Source organism: Myotis brandtii, unplaced genomic scaffold, assembly GCF_000412655.1.
Source record: "Myotis brandtii unplaced genomic scaffold, ASM41265v1 scaffold2414, whole genome shotgun sequence".
NCBI classification, from domain to species: domain Eukaryota; kingdom Metazoa; phylum Chordata; class Mammalia; order Chiroptera; family Vespertilionidae; genus Myotis; species Myotis brandtii.
This window is the reverse complement of record NW_005359117.1, coordinates 138,413-151,851: the sequence shown is the minus strand read 5'-3', so window position 1 is coordinate 151,851 and position 13,439 is coordinate 138,413.

Sequence of the window (13,439 nt, the reverse complement as noted above, 5' to 3'; positions counted from 1 at the left end):
GAGCAGGGGCGGGGGAAGTGCCCCCCACGAAATCACACCTACTCTACGGTAAGAATAAAATGCCACCCACCTGGAACTTGGTAATTTCTCCAGGCAGGAAATCTTCAGAAGACTTGAGTGAAATGGGGCATGCTCGAAGCAGTTAGAGCCTTCCGCATTTAGGGGTTTGCCGCTGCTGTTTAGCTTAGAGTTTTGGGGTGGTGAAAAATATGGAAGGCAGGAAGCATAGACATATTTTAAGAGATATGAGTAAAGCTAGATTTGAACTTTTAATAAACTTTTAATAAACAGCTTAATAAACGTTTGGACAAAAGATGATGATTCTAACAATAAAACCGATTTGTGTGAAACTGAGTCGATGGAGAAGCGCATCTTATATTTCAGCCGAAGACTCTGGTTGCCACACTCTGGTGGACAGAGGGCTTTGTAAACCTGACCTTCAGTTTTCTCCTTGGTAAAGCACTTGGCTCTCCTCCAAGTCCTCATCCCCAGCCCTCTTGCTTCTATCACAGCATGAAGCTTGTCTGCATGGAGAGTCTCTGACTTTCTCCTGGACATCATCCCACGCTCTCCTCTCGGGGTTAGTGAGAGCCGACCATCTCAGAATTTCAGAGTCCTGTCGGCTCTGCGTGTGGCATTGCCAATGAGGGGCTCTGGCCTAAGGGGCTAAGCCGGGCCCAGTGCACGCCTCTCGGTGGCCCTGGGTAGGTCTGCCTTGCCCACTTAGCAATCCCAGACCCTAGTCATTCATGTAACCAACAGTGCTGGAGGCCCCACCCGGTGCCACACTTGGTGATTGGCCATTGGCACCCTAGCAAGAAACCATGGGCAGGAAAACGTGGAACCACCCCTAGACTCCGCAGTCGGCCGCTTGGGCTTTCTCCCCAAAGGACCCGAGTGAGGCCCGGGCTGGATGGCCGCTGTGTCCTCTCCCCACCTCGTGGAAATGCAAAGGCCACGGTTTCTAGCGATGGCGCGAGGAAGACGGCTCCCGAGGGCTGTGAACCCTGCATAGGACAAAGCTCCATGGCAAGGTCTGCCAGTATGTCCCCCGATGGAGTCCAAGAGGCAAATTAGTCCCGGCAGCAGAAGGAACAGCAGGAGAAATGAGTGACTCATCATTTAGAATCCAAAACATTTTCACCGACAGATGGCAGGTGGTTCTAACAACAGTCCTTGCCCTGAAAGTACCTGGGGACCCAGCCAACAGCCGTCGGGCCAGAGCAGCCCCGCCGAAGAGGCGGCCTGTGAACATGACCGTGGGCCAGCAGCCACCCCGAACTCCCACAGAAAGCACTGCACAGACAAAGAAGCTCAGACAGGCCCCACAGCCAGTGGTCTGGTGACCGATCACTATCGGGCAGGACAAAGGCAGGCATCCCACCAACGAAACTCCGCTTTGCTTCATGTGCTGCTCGGCCATTTTCAGTGGATTTCAATGTCAAATAAAGCCCCGTCCCAAGAGGCAAAACAGTTCCTCTCTCCAGAATGTTTTACAATAAACTGAGACATAAAGGCCTTCATAATAAAGTGAGATAAAAGGGTGCACAGTTTCCTGCGCTTCGGGGTATGTTTTAGAGGAGCCTTTTACGTGATAAGAGGATCTACTCTTCTGCCTTTTGAACAGAAGTGGAGAGAGAACGAGATTATTCTACTTTAGCGTGAGTTTGGAAATCATGCCGAGAGTGAGGCAGGAGCATCGGTTTTCTTCGTTCACCGGGGCAAGGCGCCGCCACACGATGAAAAGTTTGGGAGCCTGTTGACCCGAAACCAGACCCAGCCAAACCCCCCGCCATATCCGCAGAGGAGGGCAGAGGCCACTGCGGGGGAGTTAGCAATCCGAGTGGAGCAGACTTTCGGTGACTCATGGACGTACAAGACAGTCGCTCACATTATAAAAATAAAATTGGCTGTTTTATTTTGTGTCTCCGCTGGGGGTGACATTTTCCTTCCCTGATCTGGGCAGTTTCTACCGGTCCTTTCTGACGCCCCTCTGTGTTCCTCCACCTTCAAACAGCTCAGGAAGCAGCCGCGCTCCTGAGCGGCTGCGGTGGGAGAACAGAGCTCCGCAGGTCTTTTTGGACCCACTTACATCCTCTCCAAAGAGGCTGAACGACTGAGGTGACAGCTACCAACTGGTATGACTAAGCAAGCCTCATTCTATGATCCTGCTGCCATGGCGAGTGGGCTGTGGGGTCAGAGTGGAAGATGGAAGACCAATTGCTGCCGTGGACAGTAACCAGGGAGATGCTGGTGGCAGGAGCCAGGGTGGGAGTTGTAGATGTCATGGGGCATAGATTTTTCTTTCTTTCTTTTTTTAAAAATATATTTTTATTGATTTCAGAGAGGAAGGGAGAGAGAGATAGAAACATCAATGATGAGAGAGAATCATTGATCGGCTGCCTCCTGCACGCCCCACACTGGGGATCTTAGCCCGCAACCCAGGCATGTGCCCTCACCAGGAATCGAACCATGACCTCCTGGTTCATAGGTTGACGTTCAACCACTGACCATGCCAGCCAGAAGGACCTATTTCCTTAAGGGGAAAAAAAAGCAAGAAGTTTGATGAGGTGGGATTTACTCAAGTGGACTTAGCTGACCACGTCACCAGTGTGGACTGTTTCTGCAAAAACAAACAAAACACATACAGAAACCAGACAAACACACGGTGGGCGGGGAGAGGCACTTCCCAGGAGTTTCCCTTCACAGAAAGGAAATGCATGAATGCTCTTGGACAAGGCACACAGAGAATCCCAAAGCTATTCGTTGCTGTAATTAAGAAGAGATGCAACTAAAAAGGTCGCTATAGCACTTAATGTGTAGGGTAGACAAAATCAATTACCATCTAACTCTCGGGGTATGAGTACTGACCAAGGTCACTTGGAAAGAAGCCCTTGTTCCAGTGAAATGACACATTGTTTAAACCTCCCTCTCCCCTCCTCCCCTGCCTCCCTTCTTTCCAGTCATTCCAACCCAGCAGCCGATTTCAGACTCAGATGCATTTTTTTTGGTGGAAGACAAACAAAACCACTGTCCTTTGGCCTAACTAACAAAGTGCTGGTTTCATAATTGTCATGCCCACCAGTTCTTTACAATGAGGACGTCTGTGCAGTCGGGCCATGGTCCTGCTTGTGACCGGCTGAGAACCGCCTCTGACATCGGTCCTCTGGCGGAGAGGTGGGGACCACGGGTCCACTCTGGTTGGAGTACCACCGACAGGCAGCCTGGGTCTGCTCTGGCCCCAGCCCTGAGAACAGCAGTGGCCAGCCTCCTGCAGACATACCATGGGAGCATGGAGGCAACTCTTACTCTCCCAACTGGGAAATAGACTAGAAATCGCTTGCCTCAGCCCTGGGATACTACAGTGTCAAACAGACCAGCCCTAGCTGGTTTGGCTCAGTAGATAAGAGTGTCAGCCTACGACTGAAGGGTCCCCAGTTTGATTCTGGTCTGGGGCACGTGCCCGGATTGTGTGCTCAATCCCCAGTAGGGGGCGTGCAGGAGGCAGCCGATCAATGATGTTTCTCTCTCTCCCTCCCCCTACCTCTCTGAAATCAATCAAAATATATTTAAAAAACAAACAACAACAACAACAACAACAACAAAAACCAGACCAGGCGTCAATGGTTCCAGACTATAGAGGGTTTGTTTGTTTCCCAAACCCAGGCCTGGGCCTCAGCTCTCTCTTTTCCTTCTTAACAGAGTCCCCAGCTGGCCCTCACCTGATTCAAATCATCTGTAACAAATTCATATTTAGCACCTATATGCCAGGTTCATGTGAGGTCTATCAGTGAACAGAGCTGGCCCCAAATCCCCGCCTACGTGGAGGTCACGTTCTAATGTGGGGAGACAGAAAAGAAACACTACACATAATGAAGAACATGGTGTGATCGAAAGGGATACATGCAAAGCAAAACAGAAACGCAGAGCCTGGCCAGGGGATCTGGAGAGCGTGGGGCGGGTGGAGGTAGGAGGAGATCTTACATGGGTGGTGGAGGCAGACCTAATTGACAAAGTAACATCTGAGTGGAGAACTGGAGGCAGATCAGAGAGGCAGCTGTGTGGAGGCGGGGCTGGGGGTGGGGAGGGGAGTGGGTCCCTGGCAGAGGGGATGCAAAGGGCTAAGGGGGAGCACATCTGGCCTATGAGAGGAGAGGCAGGTGGCCAGTGGCTGGAGCTAGGGAGGGCGGGGCTGTCAGAGGTGGGGGCGGGGAGACAGGTTACATGCCCTTTAGGCACCAATGGGGAGCCGCTGCAGGGTGCCCACAGGTGTGCCCACATCAGCACTCTGGCTGCTGGGCTGAGAATAGGTAAGGGTAGGGGATGGGAGGCCAAGCAGAAGCTCTTACTTCTATAATCCAAGTGAGAGACACAGACCAGAGTGCCGGCCACAGATGTCATGAGAAGCGGTCAGCTTAGGGGTATATAATTCATTTATTTAAAAAAAGCAATACCTAACTTAACTACAAAATAGTGTTAAAGTAAATGCTGACCCATAATACGCATCATCATCACAGATTGCTTTCCCAGGCAGAAGAGGCTCACGCTTACAGATTGCGCTACAATCTGCCCCATAAACCAAACACATTCTTTTTTCATTTAAATGGAAAATTTGGAGACTCTAGAGAAGATTGAAGAGGAAAATAAAAATGGTCCGTAGTCCTTTCAGTCAGAGATCACCGTCGTTAACACTTTGGCATATCTTGTTTCATTCTGAAGGATTAAGTTTATTTTGCACATTGCTTTCTTGCCCGTAGGCACACACGCCTATTTTTAACATTTGTAATCCTAGCAAACACAGCAGTTTTATATTCTTTTTCCAAATTTCTACAGTCTTCATAATTATTTTAAGACAGTAATTTTTCAACATGGTATACTGTAATTTATTAAGCTATTCCCCTTGTATGGCACATTTACATGGTTCTGGGGTTTTTTTGCTATAGAAATCAATGCTGAAATCTAAATTTATGTAGGTTTTTGCATCTTTGAATTATTTCTTTAGGATAATTTGCAGGGATGGGATAGGTAGGTCAAATGAAATAAAACACATTGTGGATTTTGCTTTGCTTTTCAAAAAATCATGTAGCAAACAGTTTCATCGCAGCATCTTCAGTTTTGAGGTTACTGCCTGTGATAATTTTCCTTTTGTTGGTGGGAAATTGAAAGTGAACGTGTATTTTTGCATGTCTTTGATTGCTATTAAATATTAACATGTTTACATGTCTTTTTACACATTTCAAATATTAAAATAAAAAGCTCAAGACGCAGTTAACTTGCTGTCATAATCTGGGACACTCTATTCCACTGAAACCCAAGGGAAAGTGGGGACTAGTGGGGGTCTGAGAGATAAATGTCTTTGTCTTCGTATTCATATGTGTCGATGGATGCATCATAATTGATACAGGCATTACATTTTAAAAATACGTATAGTCATGAACTGAACTGTAGGCATGTGGGATTTTTATGAATCAAGTCTTACTTAAATATATATCGTCTTATTGAGCCAGCAAACTGAACCAGTACAGGCACCAGAAATGGGGCATAAAGATGAATCAGATAGGTCTTTGCTTTCAAGCAATTTCCAATCTAGTGGGAAGAGGCATGTAAATTAAAAAACACCATATGTGGTAAGTGCTCTGCTTGTCTTTTACCTCATTTGACAGAAGTCTGAAACCAGCTAAGCACAATAGTGGCAGCAAATACTCCTATTGATCTACAACCAATAGTCTGGGGAGGTTGTCTGAAGGCTCCACTTCCGAGAGTCTGGTCAAAGCCACGTGCGCTTCGTCTGGACGCCTGGGCCACCAGTGCACTGTCTTCTCGTGCCTTTTCACTGGCGTGTAAGAAGAGGGCGGAGGAGCGACAAGAGGCAGATGGAGGCAAAGGCCAGTTGGGAGCACAGGAAATCAGGCCACTCTGCAGAGAGCATTTGCCACCGATGACATTTCCTAGAAAGGGGCCATTGAGGAGACACCGAACGCTGGGCTTGCGGAAACGCTCTTGGCCTCGGTCCTGGCGCTTCAGGCTGTGCTCCACTGATCAGATCATCCCCCGCTAGGCTGGGCCAGCCAAGGCCTCGGTACCAACCAGTCCAGCGTCCTCAGTCCCACCTCCAGGAAGTCCAAGGTGGGAGCCATCTGCTCAAGAGAGAATAAATCACCCTACATGAGAGCTGTGAACCCCAAAGGCTGTCTCTTCAGTTTGGGACAGAGTGGGAAGACCAGTGTGCAAAGGGTGTGTGTGTGTGTGTGTGTGTGTGTGCAGATGGCAGACGAGGGCAAGGCTGCAAGCACTGGGGAAAACACAGCCTATCACTGACCAATCTTTGACTCAGCACAGCCAGTAATGCCTTCCAAATGGCTTTGAACTCTAAGACTGTGTCCAATAGGCAAAAATTGAATAATTTTTTAAAAGGGGACCTCAGCATCCACAATTCTCTGGAGCTTTTTAAAAAAATCTGCCCCAGCCCTAGCTGGTTTGGCTTGGTGGATTGAGCATCGGCTTGCAGACTGAAGGGTCCCAGGTTCGATTCCGGTCAAGGGCACATGCCCGGGTTGCGGGCTCGATCCCCAGTGGGGGGCGTGCAGGAGGCAGCCGAACAATGATTCTCTCTCATCATTGATATTTCTAGCTCTCTCTCCCTCTTCCTTCCTCTCTGAAATCAATAAAAATATATTTTAAAAAGATTTTAAGATCTGCCCCAGTTTCTGGGGTCGGAGCCTGGGAACTGCCCCTTTAGATCTCCCCCATCCCCGAAACACTAAGGGTCAGCCAGGCTAAGAACTGCTGGGCTGGGCTAGGTCATGTCAGGGCCCCTTCCAACACCCATGGTCTGAGTCTCTTCATCTCAGTCTCAACAGGGCAGACCAATGGCTGCCCTGGGCTCTCAAATCTCTGCTTGGACTTCCTCCTTGCCACCCCCAGTCCTGCTGTCAGTTCCAGCTTCAGGCCCAGTCTCTAGGGTGACCTCTTCCTTCCCAAGGTTTCCCCAACTCATTATTCCCTCCAGGTCCCACAGAGAAACGCCCTTGTGTAGAAGACAGAGAGCATGGGATTTGGCACCCAAAGTCCCATGTTTTATACCGGGTGGGTCATGCTTTGCCCAAGCCTCAGGCTTCCTGCCTGCAAATGCAAATGACTGTTCAACAGGGGGTATAGAGAAGTCAGATGAAGCAGTCCTGTCTATTAAGGATGTTTTGACACCTGCAAATATATATATAAATGCTAATTTTTATTTGAGTAACTACCCATCTTATACTGTTGTCATTTCTCTCTCTTCATTTGTTCCGCAGACATTTATTGAGCAGCTGCTTAGTGCCAGGCACTGGGAATGTGCTTGCTGCCCACAGGAGCTTCCCGTCCCATGCAGGGAGGCAGAGTGGCACACAGAAAACCACAGCATCGGGCGATTAGCACAGCTGTCTAAACAGTGCCTGGCACATAGTAGGCGCTCAGTAAGTGTTGGTGGAATGAGTGAATACATTAGAGGATATTATGGAGTCACAGATGGAGGGAGCTTCTGGAAAGTGATGCAGGAGCTGGGGCTCAGCGGGCTGGGTAGGAGGGGACCAGCGCACAGCTGGGCCGCGTGGCCCTTCAACAGCAGCCCATGACACGTTCATCTTTGTGGTCCCCTGGGTGCCTGGCACTGGGCCCTGCACGTGATAGGTGCCAACTTCCCTGCAATGAAACTGTTCCTGATCCTACTTGCAAAACAAAACAAAACAAAGCAATTACTTAGTAGGGGGTGTGCAGGAGGCAGCCAATCCATGTTTCTCTCTGACATCGATGTTTCTCTCTCTCCCTCTCCCTTCCTCTCTCTCTAAAAGTCAATAAAAATATATTTTTAAAAGCTATAATGATAGAAGGGTCCTTGAAGAGAAGGCAGAAACAGTACAGAATCACCTGAACCCTGAAATCCAATGCACTCCATCATCCCTAACATTTCCCCTCTCTAATGGGGCCCCGAAGAGTGCCTGGGAAGCCGTGTCAGGCCAAGCATTTACCGCATGGGGCAATCTTGGGGGGCGGGGTGTGTGCAGCATACGCTACATTAAGTCCAACTGGTTGGAGAGGAGTCCAAGCAGGATTCTGCTGGTATTAATTTAGGAAGACAACTCAGCTGGCAACTTTTAAGGAACTCTAAACAACTGCTTTTGCAAACTTTCTCATGTGCCATTTTAAGAAACGCTACATGACTAGCTGTTAGCAGGTGTTTGTCATGGAGGAGGCTGATGTTGCTAAGTTGAGGATGACAGCTCCTTGTTGTTCCAGACCAGCAGAAAGTCTAGCAAAGCTCCCCACGCAGTGCCTGCAAAGGAGAGGACCTTGGGTTTGGTCAACACGTGCACGTGATTCAGAGGCCGAGTGGGTCAGGGAGGAAAGGCCTCAGAGCCAAGTTGCACCGGGATGGGGACCAGAGAGCGGAGCCCGGAGCCCTGGGCAAACGCGGCTGCTGCCCTGGGAGGCCGTGGATGATGACAGAGTCCTGATGAAGTAGACTCAGGAACTGCCTAGAAAAATGCCTGTCGGGGTTCTGGGGCTCCGGCCTCTGAGGAGAAGTGGTACCCAGGGGTTAAGCTCCCCTACCACTCCAGATGTCAGGGCCAGCCTCCGTGAGACACCAGTAATGTAAAGTAGTTTCTAGAATAAGGTTGCCAAGGGATACAGGAAACCTACTTTCATGAGCATCAATGCCCAGTCTGGCCCAGGGCCTTAAAGGACACCCCAACACACCACGGTGGGCGGTTGGGGGGGAGACCCCTGGCCTCAGCACTAGGAGAGTGTTCTCCAGTCTTTTATATATACTAGAGGCCCAGCGCACGAAATTGTGTGAGACCCAGACCCGCTGCGCTGGCGGGACCCCAGGCCTCACTGCGCGAAGCCACGGGCCCGCCTCCGCCACACAGCTCTGACCCGTTGTTTGGTCGTGACGGCCCTTTATAATATAGGATATTTTTTAATTGATTTCAGAGAGGAAGGGAGAGGGAGAGAGAGAGAGAGAAACATCAACAATGAGAGACACTCATTGATCAGCTGCCTCCTGCATGCCCCACACTGGGGATCGAGCCCACAACCCAGGTGTGTGCCCTGACTGGGAATCGAACTGTGACCTCCTGGTTCCTAGGTTGAGCCACGCCGGCAGGGCTGTCCTCCACACCCGGAGCTTCTCTGAGCCTCAGTTTCCTTCTCTACAAAGCAGAGATGTTAACACCTGGCCTGATTGCTTTCCGAAGCTGTTCTGAGGAGCCATGAAGAGAATAAAGGCAGACACACTGTACACTGTCAACGCCTGTGACTGTGACGGGTGAGGAGGCTTAACATTACAGTGACTCACACACCTGCGCCTCTGGGTCTGGGCACCGAGGGCTTGTGGGGATCCATTTCACACCCAACTGGATCTGAACCCCCGAGTCTCCATTGCTGCTCAACCAAGTTCCCGCCAGAAGCATCCTTAAAGCTCGGATGATGACCCTAATTTCAGGGTGCCCTGGAGACTCATCTAGGGGAGGCGAATCTTCACAAGCACCATGGAGTGAGTACCCCTCAAACAACAAACACAAAAGAACCTACCACACCTGCGCCAGGAAGCACCCCGTGTCCTCCAAATGCTCCCTGCCTGGCCCCAGTTTATAAAGCAGAATCTAGCTCTCTCTCTCTCTCTCCCCCCCCCCCCCCCACCCATCATCATCAACCAGAAGGTCAAGGTGAGAAGGCCCCTGAGCTGCTTTCTTTCGGAGGGGAGGGGGAGCCGAGACCAGCTGTCTCAGACCTCGGAGAGGCCCAGGGCCGCCAGGTGGCCATCCACCCAAAGATAGAAAGCAAACCTTCAGCTCGATGCCGCTGCCAGAAGGGAACGCACTCGCACTTGTAGCGCTATTTCCTGGCTGAGAGCTGACCTACATTGCCGTCCCTGCCCACACTGGTAATTGTTTACCGCGGGGTGCCTGTTCTTTGGCCGCCGTCCTTTCTCTGGTGTTCAGCCTGTTAATTGGTTTCCAGGGGTTCTGTTGCACCAACTGTACTGAACCCCTCCCTGTGACCTGTCTGCTGGCTTTCTTGAGCACGCCCAGGGGCGCGGATGCCCTCAAAGACATCACCGTGACCCCCGAAGAGTGTTCCACTCACAACACATATCTTGGAAAAAGGGAGCTTGTGACCACGTGGACGTGAAGACAGGAGGGGACAGGGGATTGAGAGGGGAAGGCAGGCAGGTTAGCCTGATGGAGAGTCGCTCTCTCTCTTCTTTTTTGGTTAAGAACAAAGAATAATCAAAGCAGGAAAGACTGTGAGGGCAGAGAGGGATGTGCCGCGAATGCCCCCCTTAAGGAGAGGCTGGGAGCTCTATGCTCTGGGCCGGGAAGCCAAGGATTCCAGAGGACAAGGAGAGTAACAAAGCCCCTTTAGATGGTCACAGGTAGGGACTCAAGTGAGGAGACTGGATCAGAGAGGGAGAAGTGACTTAGCTTGTGAGTGGAAGCATCTAGAACTGCTCCTCAGACTCCCAGCCTCCCTTGACAATGGTCTCTCTACTCGTGAGTCAGATGCCTGTGTGCCTACCCTTCCAGGTGGGTGTTTATCTGTTGGATTCCGCTCTATCCTGAGTGCCTGGCACATAGAAATCAATCAATACCTTTGGAATAAGTGCATGCCGTACACAGTGACCCTTTCCCCTTAAGGCAGAATGCACTGGGTTCTATACAGGCTGTTTGGGGCTCAGACCTGTAAGTGCATTTTATAGGGGTTTTCTTTACATGCTAACCACAGCCCTGTTTCAACAGTGGGGGTGCTGTTTTGATGACCTGGGGAGCTGGGCGCCACAGCGTGGATAACATCCGTGTGGGGGCTGGAGGGAGAGGGGGGCCTATGAAAATGTTTGATGGTCTTTTAGTTAAAGGAGTTCAGCAAGAAAAGCAGAAGCGCCAGCCTGAGTGGAGCAACCAGGGGACCAACCGCCTCAGATCAAGGCCAGGAGAGGACAGCCAGGGCTCCGGCAGGTGTGCCCGGGAGGGACAGCGCGGCCCGGGAACACTGAGTGATGAGCAGAGGCCCTGCCAGAATCAAGCGAAGGCTCGTCAGAGATGTGCCTCGGGCAGACGATCAGAGAGGTCTGGGGACATGCTGGCTCGTATGAAGTGCTGCTGGATGTCACTGTGAGTCACTTGGTGCCAGGTCTCCGGTTAGAAATGCAACCCAATTATAACAGCTCCTGTGGGGGGACCTGGTGTATGTGGTGAAGATGCTGTTTCTGGTCCCCTCTCCAGGGACAGGTTGGGCTGAAAGGCAGGGCCTTCTATGCCTCTACAGCTCAACAGACCCCTGGACACACGGGCAAAGCCCTGTTTTAACCACCTGCTTTGAAGGAGAAAGAATGTTGGAGAGCAAGCCAGGGCCGTGGAGGGGCCGTGGAGGGGCCGTGGGAGCAGGAGGAAGCAGGGCCCGGCCTGGGGTGGGCTCTCTGGTTGGGGTGCCAGGCACAGGCCCTCGGTGCTTGGCTGGGCAGGCTGTTCTGCCACCAGGGAGCTCAGCCGCGTGTGCCTGGGGGAAACCAGCCCACGTGACGCTGCTCTGACTCAGCCAGTGCCCTGGGCACCGAAGGTTTCGTCAAACCTTAGCCAGTTCAGGACATTCCAGTCCACAAAGTCCCTGAGTCAGATTCCCTGGGTAGAAAAACAGATGGTGCTAACAGTGCCCCTTCCTCTAATCAGCATTAGGAGAGCAAGCCAGGGCCGTGGAGGGGCCGTGGAGGGGCCGTGGGAGCAGGAGGAAGCAGGGCCCGGCCTGGGGTGGGCTCTCTGGTTGGGGTGCCAGGCACAGGCCCTCGGTGCTTGGCTGGGCAGGCTGTTCTGCCACCAGGGAGCTCAGCCGCGTGTGCCTGGGGGAAACCAGCCCACGTGACGCTGCTCTGACTCAGCCAGTGCCCTGGGCACCGAAGGTTTCGTCAAACCTTAGCCAGTTCAGGACATTCCAGTCCACAAAGTCCCTGAGTCAGATTCCCTGGGTAGAAAAACAGATGGTGCTAACAGTGCCCCTTCCTCTAATCAGCATTAAAAAAAATTCAATGAAAGGAGAGAGTTTAACGGTTCACAGCACATCCTTCATAGTCACATTCACGGCTTTGACTCTGCCGGCGACCGACCTTCGTGTAAGGCAGGACGGCTGGCCCTTCCTGCAGGAACGACGGTCTAGGGGCCGAGGGGAGGCCCGGCTCTGAAGGAAGGAACAGCCCATCAATCCTTCCACTGCTGTAGGAGGTCCACGAGAAATGAGACCAAGGTTTATCCCAAAGCACAGGCCTCTGCTGCAAGTCAACATTTAGGATTTTATTTCGGGGGCTGAAGGCAGGCGCTGGCTCCCACCTTTCCCTCCAGCCCTCGCACCCACACTGAATAATGCAGCGTGCGTTCCCCCCACAGCCTGGGTAACAGTCTGCTTGGTGGAAAGGCCTCGCAGCTGCAGGCTGGCTGCGGAGCCCTTTAATCAAGGTCACAGCAGGCTCGAGAGCACAGAAAACAAGGGTGCTGCTCCCCGCACCCCACCCCTACCTCTTCTGGGACCTGGGGAGCCTGGGGACCTGGAAGGACCAGGATGTACCCCGGGACCAGGGAGGTGCAAAATTTTCCTTAGCTCTAAACAAGTAGGGGGAAGGGATGGGAAAGGCCGGGCTGGCAAGCTCTCTTCTCCCCCCTCAGGGCACAGGGGACCCATGGCGTCTCCTGCTTGTAACCCAGTGTGTGTGAGTGGTCAGCACGTTTGCAGGGGGCGGGGAGAAGGTGGACAACTGAACGTGCTCTGGCCTTGCACCATCACGGAGGGTTTCTCCACTGTGGCACAAAGAACACTGAACCGAGGCTCAGGTGGTCAGGTTCCGTAGTGTCGAGGCTGCGTGACGCTCGGGAAACCCACCTCCCTCTCTGATTCTCCAGCTCCTTTGGTATGGAAGAGGACAGTTGATTCTTCGGTCTCTTTCAATGGTTCTCCACTAATTAGAATATTTTTAGAAAAATAATAGGGTTTTTTCCCTCTCCTCCACTAGATGGCACTGTGTCTCCAACTGCAGGGCCAGGGCCTGCAGCAATCCTGTGGGTGTTTGTTCAGCGGTTCCACTTGGCCTAGCACAGCCCGGGCCAGGCTGGCTGCTGCCTTGCCAGCAGGAGGCTGAGATTGTGCAATCCGGCTCTGCAGGTCGAATCCAGGCAGAACAGGAAATGGTCAGGAGCTTACACTTCAAAAAGGCATTTGGGTTTAAAAGGGTAAAGCTCTGGCGAAGGTTGGGCAGACCAGGTAGTTTCCTGGAGGCGAGGCCCGGACTTGAACCCCACAGCGTCGCCCCACATATGTGCATCCTCTTTTCACCAGGACACGTTGTCGCCAGAGGATCCTGGCACAGACTCTGTGCTAGACCTCCATTTTCGGCGCCGTTTTCTAGAATGTCAGCC